General features: G+C 41.2%; 1 protein-coding gene across 9 annotated transcripts in view; it reads left to right on the top strand.

Annotated features, from left to right (window-relative positions):
- The window catches only part of Fggy (FGGY carbohydrate kinase domain containing), a 379,357-nt gene that overhangs the window by 48,155 nt on the left and 317,555 nt on the right, over positions 1-13,647 (top strand). The window contains exons 1-2 of one of the 9 annotated variants that reach the window (XM_029540047.1): positions 2,903-4,147; positions 5,933-6,021. The exons of 6 other annotated variants lie outside the window; for them this stretch is intronic. The gene's annotated coding sequence lies outside the window, so the exon portion shown is untranslated. Of the gene's footprint in view, positions 1-2,902; positions 4,148-5,932; positions 6,022-12,849; positions 12,919-13,647 lie in introns of those variants that run through there. 2 more of the 9 variants (XM_029540046.1, XM_029540045.1) reach the window with 2 other exon arrangements.

Raw genomic sequence — 13,647 nt, forward strand, 5'->3', positions numbered from 1 at the left:
ACGCCACGGGAAAGGCAGGGCACAAGGGAATGGAAATCTACCCAGCACATGCGCAGCTGCCTTGTTTGTTTGTTAGAGCACAGGACATCAGCGCTATCTTGTAATGGCGAATGTGAGGGCGGCTCCCCACAAGGGATGACAGATCATACTCTCTTGCCCTATGCCTGCCTATTTGAGAAGGTACTGGGGGTCTTCAGATCTAGGAAAGTGTTTCACATCAAAAGAGTATTTGGTGACATGGGACAATTAAGTGACGACTGGTGACTGTGACTAAATCTTTGCTGGAACACAGCCATAGGCACTCATTGTTGTATTGTCAGGGGCAGCTGTTTGGTTACATCTGAACAGCCTTCAAAACAAAATATATTATTCTCCACCTGGAAAGAAAACATTTGCCGACTGCTTTTGTCTTCAGGTGTTCATTCTCTGCATGGTACAGTAGTATTTCCCATGAGGCTGACTCTCCCTTGGGACTAGTTTTCCACTGTCCATGCGCTTCCTTCAAACACCTTTCCCTCACATCAGAAGGCTTTTTCCCATGTACAAACTTACCATTGTAGTTCCCATGCTGTTCTGTCAGTTCTCATGATGGTTCCCTATTGTGTTTGCTTCCTCAGACCATTGTACTCCCCAGGCGGATGGAGATCATAGCCAATCTATCTGTTCACTGCTGTGCCCATAACCCTTAGCTAGAGGGCTCAACACACAGGTTTAGAATAATTTCAGTGACTTGATAAGGTGTTCCAGGTGAGACCTAATGAGAGCAGAGTTAACCACAAGCTTTAGGGGTAACACAGGACAGCGAGGCTGATGGAAGCTGACCACTCTTTCATAATGTGGCCATTTCTGTGTTCCTTGTCTCTAGCCTGGGTTCCCATGTCACAGGAAGGCAGGCTGTGTTTGGAGTTCAGACATCCCAATAGCCAAAAGGGATGTGCTGGGACAAATGTAGCTCATGGACAAACTCACTGGGATCTAGTTTTATAATATGGAGTTTTAATCACGTCCCTTACATTTAAGACTTATATGATTAAGGGTGAAGTGTATCTCTCCATAATAAGAACTATCTGATCAAAGGAAAAGTGCCATTTGAATTTTTATAAGCAGCTGAGACTTTTCCATTTGGCTTCAATGATTCTGACTTTTATCTTAATGAATGCTAACTGTAAATTAAGTTCTGCCATCCTGGAGCCGCTGGGGTTGCCTGTGTTTATTAACGTGAAATATTGTAGGGATACAAGATATAGACTGCAGAAGGTCAGGGCAGGTAACAGCTGATGCTGTTGTGGGTTCTGACAGCTCTGTGTTAATGAGGCCTGAGTATCTAGGCCTTTCTCGGATACCTGGAGAGACCGCTTTCCAGTCACTTCCTGCCATTGTCCCGAAAGAAGAAAACGATTTCAGCCTTTCCACCTCCATCTATGTCCCATGCTTCTGTTTGCTGAGGGTACACTGAGAAATGAGTGCAGGGTCTGGGACCTAATTAGACTTACTTAGTTCCCATGCACCTTTTCCTGGTCCATGTAGAGGCCAGAGAGGTTCCTGGGTGTTGGAGTGTAGAGTGTAGGCTGATAACTCCTTCTGTTTGAAGGAAGTATCAGTTGAGTATATTACAGTAGAAACTTCGAGAGAAACTCATACTGGGAATAACAAAGATCTCACTAGACTCTAGTGATCCTCAACCTTTCTAATGCTGCAACCCTTTAATACAGTTTTTTTTTTTTTTATTGTGGTGACCCACAATTATAAAATTATATTTGTGGTTATTTCTTAACAGTAATTTTGCTATTGTTATGAATCATAATGGTGTTTTCTGATGGCCTTGGGTGACCCCTGTGAAACGGTCATTCAATCCCTAAAGGGGTTTCGACCCACAGGTTGAGAGAGAAACTTATCTAGTCCTTCCTGTTTAATAAGAGGCTTGCCAGCTCTTCTTGGTGCCTTTTCTGGTTTGATTATTCCAATCTTCTTGATGTAATGATCTTTATCTTAAGGTTTATTCTAACCATGAAACTTTATGAGAGATAAAAATGTATTTATTTCTTGAAATGCCATCTTATTCTCCCCCCCCCCTTTCTGTAAATGTCACATTTGTAGTTATTCCTCTTTCTTAGGGTAGCATGCAATTTCACATGCAGGCGTAATTCTTCACAGTCCTGTTTAGGTACTGGAGCTGATACAGATGTTGAAGAACTTTAAGAGACACAGAAGAGATCTACAGCATTGACAGCAGAAAGTGTCTAAGATTTGAAGCCAGACATAATATGTTTAAATCTTTTCCCTACATCTAACCAATTGGAGGACCCTGGAGAAGCTACACGAACTTCTTGATGCCTCAGAGCACTGAACTATGATGATGCTGCCTTGGAGAATTATTTTAAGTTACTGGGATGTTTGGAAAGTGGTTCCTGTAGTAGATATTTACATAGTAGTTTCATTTGTCTGACATGGTGTTTGTAATTTTTCTCCTGTGATGGGCATTTCAGCTACATGCTATCTATTATTGAGCAACTCTGAACACTAGAATGTCTTCCTTCACAGGCTGGCCTTGGTGAGTAGTAAATGCTTCATGAGAGGTATGCTTCCTGCTTAGTAGTTAAGGAATGCATGTGAGGCTGTCAGAGACAATCAGGAAGCAGGAAGGAGGAGAGGACCAAACTGGTCCAGTCATGGTGTGATCATCTGCTGTGTGTGACACTTGTACAAAGCCAGCCAACCGTGAGCCCAGGATAGGCAACTGGTGAGAATCTTCTCCCTGATTTCCCTAAACTTTGCCAGTAACTGCAGTCCTGGAGCTGTGAATATTTAACAAAGACATTTTATTATCATCACAGCACCTTTGCGGGGTACATTTTATTTATTTCATTTTATAGATGAGGAAGGTGAAGCTCAGAAGAGTTAAGCGATTTATGTTCTTTGACCAGTAAGGAAACTCAAACTAACAGCTTTGTCATGGTTCTGTTCCCTACCCGTAGCCTGTAGGCACCTCATCAACCTGTGTAGACCCCCAAATCAGGCCATGCTGTCAAGAAATTAGCCTTATGAAAGGGAAATAGATAGGTCAACCAAGTTCAGAGAACAGAACCAGGAAGTAGTTGAAGACAGTGGTCGGTGACTATATAATGTTAATGGCGTACTATGAATCTAGTGCTTCCAAGCTCATTCGCACTCCTGATAATTCATCTAATCCTTACAACCACCCTAGGAATTAAATATCATCTTTTGTGTATCTGGAAATAAGTACAGAGACTTGAAGTTTTCATGAAGTCCCTCAGCTAGTAAATGATCAGGCTGGAGTTTAAACTTTGACATTTTCCCTTCAGAATATGGCTCCTCGCCATTTTACTCTCTTTCTTCTATTGTTTTTCAGTCAGGCCATCCATGGATGTGTTCAGGGAAAGACTTTGGGTGGCAGAATTCAGAGGCTCTAAGCTGTGAGCAGTTGGTGGTGGGATCCTATTTTTATTTTACCTTTAGTGAGGGTCTTTGTGTGATAGACATTGTGTTGAGATAAGGGGGTCCCCAGGTAAATAAGAGAGGTGAAAGACCTGGGTAGCTTCTGGAGATCTAGCTTAGAGTCATAGAAAACAGAGAAGGAAATTCACACAGGCATGCATGTGTACACACACACATGCACACACACACACATGCACACACAATGGTTTTGTTTTCTGGAGAATGCTATGGAGGATTTGGTGTGGTCAGCTTGGACTTTTTTTGGTTGGTTTCATTGGGCCAGAATGATGAGAAATTTTCCTAGGAAAAGGCATTGGATTCCTGGCAGGAAAGAGTTCACCTCATGAAATCTGCTGAGCTAGGCACCAGGCAGGCCAGAACATGCATAACCTCGGAGCCCTGACAGGAAGTTTATACTTTATTCTAAGAGCAGTAGGATGTGGTTGATAGGTTTTAAGCATGAATGTAACACAATCTGTTTTACAACTTAAAAAAATCATCCTGGCATAATACTATATTTGGTATATATATAAAACAACATTACACCATATTACTAAAGAGAAAAACATTAAATATTGAATGTGCAGGTTCCTAAATACATCTCTTTGGAGGAAGTATTTGAAAATGGGCAAATTATAGAGAAAGAAGGTGTCACTACTGGGACACTGTCCTTTTGGAGTCTTTGGCTATGGTAAGAACAGTTTCATTTTTTGCTTCTTGGTAATGTTTCTTGAAAAAATAGCCTTGTAGACACGACCAAACTTTCTGGTTGATAACACTTATCACTTATTCTACAGGGGAATTTATTCTTCTTGGACCTATTTTCCTAAATATCACTGAGGAATTTCATGTAAACTCCTCAGTAACAGTGTTCTCATCTCATTGTACAGCCAAGGGAACCGAGGTTCACAAGGCTTCTGTGACACCCGTGGAAGGCATGAACTGCCCGGAGAGTCTCACTGGCTCAGCCTGTCCACATCTGAGTGGATATACTTCATCGTATCCGACTTATCCATGTGTGCCTATTATCTAGAGCTCTGCTGAGTAGTCCCAACCTTCATCCCTTACTGCTTGCCCTTAAAAAAAAAAAAATCACTCGTTTGTCTCTCCTGCTGCCACAAGACTGAATCAGGCCCTCAGATGAGGTTTCTTTTTTTTTTTTCTTTTTTTCTTTTTTTTTCTTGACTCACTGTATACTTGGGAAAGAACAATTTTGAGTATTTCCAATACTTAAGAATGAAGAAATTCTCATAAAAATATAGATTTCCTTCAAATCTGGAAAAAAGAAAGAAGCTCACAGTCCCAGGCCCACACAATCATGCTGGAGAATGGCGGGTCTGAGGAGTGCCTGTCATGTTAGAGGGCTGGCACACCTCCTGACAAAGCAGGCCCCACCCAGACAGCTTAATCATTTTTCTTTCAACCCTCCCCTCCAGGCATTTGCAGTTGAGATTCGTGCTGTGGGGTGTTTAAGGATTCCATCATTACTTTTCATATAACAGATGCTGTGTGCAATGGAAAAACCATTCCAGATTGTGAATTCCTTGGTCACTGGCTGTGAGTCCATGCCAGACTCTCACACACTCTGGGTCTTTTTTTCACCTTCTTTCTGGAAAACCTATAATAATTTTCATTTTACTTGACTGCATACTAATTGCCTAAGACTTAGATTCACCTTCTCCTGGGAGCCATACATGGCTTTCTCCATTTAGTGTTGACTGGTACCCTGCTCTGTGTCCTGTGCAACATCCTTTGTGTTATCCCAACTCTCATAACGACTTCATCGTATCTGACTTATCCATGTGTGTCTAGTATCTAGAGCTCAGCTGAGTAGCTCCAGGTAATAACACAGTAAATACTTGCATTCATGAAATATGGGTGAGGGCACTCAATTATGAATTATGCCACTTTTTTTTATTGCTAGGCTATCCATTAAGATAGATCCCGAAACTATCCATTCCAAAGTAAAGATCTGCTGCATGTTCAAGCTAACTTTATTTTCTCTTTCCCATTATAGAAAATGAGGATTAGAGGGTTATAGACCGTTTCCACCTGGGCCCAGGCCTTGGCTGCATGGCTGTTACCACACTCAGGGGCTTATCTTCCAAGTGAAGTTAATACAGACTATGGGGAAAAGGTTAGGGTCCTGTACCCCTCTGCTATGCTCTTGTACTTAAGAAATGAATGATTGCTCCTCCTAATTTTTCCCCATTTTTTTTTTCTCCAGGTGAAGCTAAAGCTCATCTGCTAATCTAAAAGTCTCTCTCTAGGATGCTTATGCCACACCTCTGTCATCAGGACCAGATACCTCAGCATTTGAGCCTTGTATTTTTTTAGTATTACCCTGGGGCATCTGCTGTGAACTGGCATTGAAGAAACATACAACAGGGAAACCATAAACTTGAGCTCCTCCCCAAATTTATATATTTGACTTATGCTAAATAAATTCTAAGTTTTATATTTTATTATCCAACAGAATGGCTGAAAAATGTTTAGAGAGCTAGTTCTTATTAATCGAACAATTTGGATCCCATGTACCAGTTCTGTCTGACCTAAAATTTTAAGGTAAATACAAACTATAAAACAAAAAGCCATTTAGTTCTCAGTTTAGATCCAAAGTTATACTTACATTTAGAGAATTATCCTTGAGAGTATGGTCTTAAGTTTTCTTCTACTATACAAATTCCAGCCTAGAAACTCTCTTATGAACCCCAGGACAATATAGGAGCCTCTTAGAAACTCTGTCTCCTTTGCACTCTGACCAAATATCATGCAAATAGAAAGGATGAATGAATAGCTCAGTTAGTCTTTGCTCCTTCTTGGTTCCAGGGCCCCGAAAGGATCCTGCAGCTATGATCTCACTGCAAGCTTGTCTCTGAGCAGTGAGCTGTGCCTACTTCGCTGGTTGAATTGCAAGCGAGATCAGGGACTCCTCTGATGTCTAATGTATCTTGCAGCCTGAAGGGGCAATGCACTGGGTAGAGCCTGTGGAGGAAGGTCTGCTCTCAGTGGAAAGCACTGTTGAACCCATATCCACACCCACTATATAAATTGCATTTGCAGTTGAGCCACTTCAGAGTGGCTTCTGGGGTTTGTCATCTAAGTGGTCTATGTCTTTTGAGTCAAAATTCCCCCAAAGGTATGCATTCCAGGATCATTAGAGAGTTTCCTAAGTCAGGGCTCCACTGTACTACCTGTTTATTATTATAGCATTGCTAAGGAGTCGAAACCCTGTGATGGATAGAGTTTTCCCCTGTTAATGATATGTTGAAATGTACTGAAACTTACCCATTACTCATTAAAGAAATGAAGAGTACAGTCTCTCATCAAATAATTATTTATAGAATTCATGCTTATAATGTTGTTAATAAATACCTTTATTTTACTATTATTACTTTAATTTTTACTTAACCACTGATTAGTGAAAATTTTTGCCCATAGACTAGCACTATGGTTTTGACATTATAGAACAGCTGCTGCATTTGACCTCTGGGTCCTTCAGCATTGGCATTTTGTGAACTCCAGAGAGGTGTTGGGAGAGGCGGGGACCATCAGAGAGATGCCTCTTACAGTTGTCTTGGTAGGCAGCCATGTGGTCTGTCCTTGTCTGGGGGCCAGAGGTCTGTCCAGGGACCTGAAAGAGAGTGGATCATTGGAGAAGTATTTATCCAGCACCTCCCCAGCTCTTGGAAGCAGCAGCTGGGTGGTGGTTATAGGAGGTGGGGCTCGGGTTCATGGCAAGGATTTCTCTCCAGTTCATCCCATTTTCTGCATGATCTTGGTGGCTCATGTGCCTGAGGCTCTGAAGTTCCTATTTATGAAATTGAGTCCCTGGCATATTGGGTGTCAGAGTGGATACAGCAAACTCTTGATTGCTCGCTGCAGTAGTGCCTCTAGCAGAGCCTCTTCAGAGTGGCTTCTGGTATTTGTTGTCTCAGTGGTCTATGTCTTTGGACTCAAAAAATCCCCCAAAGATATGCATTCCAGGATCATTAGAGAGATTTCTAAGTCAGGGCTCTACTGTACTACCTGTTATTACAGCATTGCTAAGGGGTCTAAACTCAGTGAATCAAAACAGTTGATTATTGGGATATATTTTTGATATGCTTGTTTCTGGACCCAATTAAGTAATCCAACAGTGAAGGAGATGGGGTTCACATTGTTTAAGGGACAAAGCCTTGACAAAAATTATGCTTAATCTTTACAGACAGCTTTTAAGAAAGGATGCATACATGTAAATATTAGTAGATTTAGAAATTTATAAGCTTGTTAACACTATAAAATAAAAGATACTACAATACTGTTCTGTCTAGTTAGGTTTAAATCAGAGACTTTCATTAGTAAGGGATATTCATATGTGAATATTCTAGAAAGTTGTGTAAAGCCATCTGACCAGAAAAACTGTCACTAGATATTACCTTATTTTGGATTATGTTAGTATAAGTTATATTACCTTATTTTGGATTTTGTTAGTATAAACCCTCATTAAAAAAGCTATTCTCCAAACTAAAACAATTTAAAAAGAATGTTTTCTTTTGTTAATTAATAAGAAAGTACACTAGTCACCTTTCTGTTCCCAAAGTCTCATCACTTTACAGCAGAATCACAGCCTGGTCACCATGCCTTTGTCTTTAGTTTTATGGGCTTTGTGGGACACTTAACCTAAACTACAGCAAAAGTCATCAAGACTCTCTGTGAAATGGGATCCCAAATGAGTCACAGTAAAGAGACTCTGACCTCTTTGAAACAAAGGTTACTGTCTGTTCTTCAGACTTGGAAGGAAGATGAAGAAATTCCCATTAGCAACTTCTATAACAGGATATTGCCAAAATAACACTCATATATTTGAACATGAACCTCTCATTTCCTATTTAAACAGGAGCTCCCAGGTCCTATCTGAAGCAGTGAGATATGCTAAGAGGGGCACATCTACTGCAGTCACTTCCTGGTAGAGATAGGGGTCTGCTTCAGGTTGTACTCAAGTTCTCCACAGCTCACAGGCCAGGGTCTCAGGACAGGGAGGTTGTCTAGGTGATAAGAAAGAGTTAGCTTAGGAGTGCTAGGGGTAGTAGAATTTGCAAGGGGTACTCTGTGATACCTGAAGAATGAGCCCTGTCAGGTGGACAAGCACTAGGTAGTCAACGTCCTGGGAGATCTGTTTATAATTGGAATTTTCTTTCGGAGCATCATGGTATAGATTCCAGTTGTCCATTATCCAAAGTGAGAGAAAGCCAGCAGCTGTTTGCCACCCACTTCCAGCTCTCTCACTCCAAGGACATTAACCTGAGAATTCCAAGGAGGAGCTTTGAGCACTCTCATGGCTCGGCATCCTTTCTGAGCAGGTGGGACATTCTCCTTACTCCACACATCTCGAGAGTAGGGTACACAGTGCCCCAAGAGGGAAAAAAAAAACAGTGTTAGCCCCTCTCTTTCATGGGGATAGGACTGAATACAAGATATAGACCTTTCCACCTTTCCTTCTGAGGGGCGTTTGACTCAGACGGTGACATCAGACATGACTTCATTCATTTAAAGGAAGGACTGAGAGAAAGTCAGGCTTCTGCCCTTCTCTCCCCATGTGCAGTCTCCTTGAAGACATTGTTGTGTTCCCTCTGCTTCCCACAGAATTTCTTCCTCTTCTCCTCTTCCTCCTTCCTTCTTCATACGCTCTCTGTCATTGTCTTTCCCTTATTTTTCCTTCCATTCTGCTCATAGCTCATGTTTGGCCAGTTCTTTTTCTTTATTATTATTATTATTATTATGATTATCTTCATTTACATTTCAAATGCTATCCCAAAAGTTCCCTATACCCCACCCCACCCCCGCCCCTGCTCCCCTACCCACCCACTCCCACTACTTGGCCCAGGCCTTCCCCTGTGCTGGGTCATATAAAGTTTACAAGACCAAGGGGCCTCTCTTCCCAATGATGGCCGATTAGGCCATCTTCTGCTACATATGCAGCTAGAGACTCGAGCTCAGGGGGTACTGGTTAGTTCATATTGTTGTTCCACCTACAGGGTTGCAGCCTCTTACAACTCCTTTAGCCAGTTCTTTCTTTTTAACCAGTGCTCCCTTTGTCTTTTTGTCCACTTGCTTCTGTCTTTATTTGGCCTCCTTCTTCCTACTTAATCTCCATCATTCCTGTTCTCTGTGTAGATCTTCTATTTTACCTGTTTTCCTTTGTCCTCTTGTGAGAAATGCATGAGGGAGCTGGTTCTCCTTCCTCTTGACTGTTCACTTCTGGAATCTACCAGGTGCCTGCTGTCCCAATTGCTCTAAAGCTGCATGCACAGTTACCCTTTCCTCAGGGTTGGCTCCCATTCCTTTCTGATCTCTTACTGATTTTAGAAGCCCCTCTGACTGGCCCTCTCACAGTTTCTTCTTGTTCATTGGCTCAGTTGATGAGCCCTTATCAATGTTGCCCAGGCCCTGATGTTGTCTCTCCTTCCCTCCATCTCTCCTTCCTCACATTTTACCTTCCCTTCATCCTCATTTCTTTCTCATGGCAGTGCTTTCCTTGATGGCCATACAGATGCTGTGCTTTATAAACCAGGTATTTCAGAACTTGAACCATCATCTGGCGTAGTTCACATGTTCTTCTTAATCAATTTGAGGATTGTGAGCAAGACACTGTAATCAGGGGCTGGAGAGATGGTTCATTGGTTAAGAGCATTTGCTTCTCTTTCTGAGGAACCAGGTTTAATATCCAGTACCTACATGGCAACTCACAACTATCTGTAGCTCTTGTCCCAGGGTATCTTCCATTTTCTGACCTATGCAGGCACTTCACATGTATGGTGCAGAGATGTATAAAATATATACAATAAAAGTAAAGGAAAAATTATTTAAACAATTATAATCATCTCCAAGCTTTCTCTTTAGTTGTATCTTCCAGCACCTCATAGGCCCCAGAGCCAGACAGCAGGGAACACAGTAAGCTCTAGTGCCACTTTGTAGCTTTCTGATGTTGACAACCTGGTGAATTTAATTACTCTTTGTTTCAATTTCATGTCCTATAATGATTAATGAATATCTTAACAGTCTCTCTCTCTCTCTCTCTCTCTCTCTCTCTCTCTGTGTGTGTGTGTGTGTGTGTGTGTGTGTGTGTGTGTGTGTTTCTGTGTGTGTGCACGCAGGCGTACGCATGTGTGCACACATGCTTTATGTCATCTGGGAGATCATATAAGCAAATATGTAAACTGCCTAGAACAATACTTAGTATTCAGGGAGCACTTCTGAAATGATTAATTAATTTGAATTAATTCTATTAATTTCACTCCAACACATTTTCCCATTGTTTTGGAGTCTGGCTATTCTTAATCAACCTTGATTCTGCTATTAATAGTTCTGCCATCAAATACATATGGGTCTCATGTTCTTCATTCATAGCAATGTTTATGTCATAATATTATAATCTGGGTTCATTTAATGAGACTATATATACATTTGTTTGTTTGCTCATTCTGGAATATTGCTAAGTAAATGTCCATCCTTCACAATCCTTGCTGCTCTTAAGTAACATGAAGGCCTATGTCTCCCATGCTAGAGTCTAAGCTCATTTTTAGGAAGAGACTATAGTCTATTCACCTGTATCTTTAGAGTTATTATCAGAATCTCCCCCCAAAACAAACCCCTTATATTGACAATGAAACTGATTCTGACAGTCTTGGCTGATGCCTAGTATGTGCTACAAATTCTGGATTAAGATGGGGGCTAGGAGTGTTCACCTTTGCCACAAAGCCCTTGTAGAGTTCACTACCTTCTTCAAAGACCTTTGAAAAACAATACAAGACATGTTCCTAGAAGAGATGCTTTCTGTGTGGTCTGATAGCTGTGCGACTATCATTGGGGGTGATTTTTAGGACATTCTCATCCCTATTTTTGCTTGAGCAATAAGGTAACGTATCAGTTGTGGCCTTTGTGTATTTCTAGTGGGAAGTGATGAAGGAGCCCTATAACTCTTGCATAATGAACAGGTTAGGCCACATATTTCTAAGTAAACCCCACAGAATGTTTAAGAACACCTACCTTTCAAGGTTGGAGATGAATAAAATTCCAGGGTCAGGATTGTTGGGGAAGAAGGATGTGTGTCTGAGCTTGATGAGAACTAATACCTGTTTGTCCTCAGATGTCCCAAGGTTCTCCAATCTGATGCAGCTCTTTTCCCACTGCAGTTCCCTCTATCAGTTGCTGCTTGGCAGCTATGTAATGGTGCTGTGCTGACCCAAGAACCCATGCCAGGAAGTGAATGAATCCATTTTCCAATTAAAATGAAACTTCTCCAAAAGACCTACTCACCCGGAGAAGAGAAATTTGTCTTCCTGGCAGTCAGGCTTGGCCAGAATATGTTTCTGCTCCCGAAACAGGCTGAGAAAGGCCATTAACTTGAATGGAAGAAAAAAAAAAGGAAAGAAACTAGGACATTTACTTACTCATTCATGTATCCATTCATTCCTTATTTTCATTTCCACAAACTGTTATTTAGTTAGTACATCTCTGCTCATTCATTCTTATTTTTTCATTCAGCTAGAATGCATCATCTACCATGCTAGATCCTAGGCACAGATTACAATAAAACCACGGTACTGCCTTTAAGGAGATTCGATGTAAGGAGAAGGACAGACAGTGAACAGCTCATGGGAAGAGTGGGGATTGGGACATTCACCAGGTAGATATGATATTTAGCTTTCATTTCCAACTTGACACAACTAAGAACCAACTGGGGAGTTTTACACAAGAATTGTCTAGGTTTCATTATGGACATGTCTATGGTGGGTTATCTTGATTGTTAATTGTGTTGGGAGCTCCACCCTGAATGTGGGTAGTGCCATCTCATGAGTGGGTCCTTGAACTGTCTTAGAGATGAAAGCTAGCCTAAGCCTCAAGAAAGCAAACAAGGAAGGATTTTGCTCTCCTTGTGGATGTAATGTGATGAGCTGCTCTCATTATAGCCTTGACTTTCCCAAAATCATGGACTATAACCTGGGATTGTAAGCCAAATAACTCCCCCCACCCCCACCCCCAGTGCTGCTTTTTGTCTGGATATTTTCTTATAGCAACAAAAATGAAAGTAGACTGAATAGGCACATAGAGCATGGAACCACCCAGTTCTGCTTATGTGCAGTTTCATGGAGTGTTTCAAAGCCATGGTAGAATTGAGACTTCAGTGATGGAGTGCATTTGAATACATCTGTACATGCACATGCATACACATGCACAGATAGTTGGCATATACACTCATACTCCTATAGAGTTGGTTTTGTTTCTCTAAAAAGCTCTGATGCAAAGATAGAAACCTTTTCATGAATGAACTGAGAGTTAAAACAGAGAGGATAACTGAAGGTAAGGATTCATACAGAAGCAGAAACAGAACATGATTTCTTTGTTCAACAGACATAAAATTAAGGAGGAAGAAGCCATGCTGGGGAAGATAGGAGGTTTTCTGTATTGAAAGGTTTGGAGGTGAGTATGGCATCTAGGAGACACTTCTGAGGAGAGTTTCAAGTAGAGTTTGATTCAGTGTGTTTTACTCTGCTGTTTCTTGAAATCAAGGAATTAATTGAGGTCTCCCAGAGCATATGTAAACAGTGAGTTAAGTGGCTGTAGTGTACACTCTTTAGAGCAAATATATTTTAAGATCCACCAAAGAAAGAGGCTCATACCGGAGACAGAAAAAGCAGTAAGGAGAACAGCATGGGGGTCTAGCACGAAATCCTGGGTGGATCTCTCATTTTTCCATGTGTCTACACCTAGTCCCTTTTTTGTTTACTCCAAGACTTTATTTTCAACGCCTTGTTTACATTCAGGCCTCCCTTGTTCTTCTGTAGTAAGAACATCAATCTAGTTCTGTCATTTAGGTGACAGGCAACTAACTCTTCTGTCCTGGAATTTTCCATTAAAGAAAAAGAAAACTTTTGGGGAAGTGGAAGACTGAGTTAGCAAAGGATGTGTGTTAAAGATGCAAAAATATGATTTCCAGCTTACCTGTCATGTGATTGTGGTCTCTTTTTGAGACATTAGTTTCATAATGGGTAAAGTGAAGGTTATATTTCTTGCTTCTCTGCCTTATATTATTGTACAGATTATATCAAATCATGCATATCAAATGCTTTGAAGACAATGGAGGCCTGTTATATCATTGAAAGACTTGTTGAGTTATATAATAAGCACACTGTCCCTTGAGGTAGGTGA

This window comes from Mus pahari, chromosome 6 (genome assembly GCF_900095145.1).
Source record: "Mus pahari chromosome 6, PAHARI_EIJ_v1.1, whole genome shotgun sequence".
Classification (NCBI taxonomy): domain Eukaryota; kingdom Metazoa; phylum Chordata; class Mammalia; order Rodentia; family Muridae; genus Mus; species Mus pahari.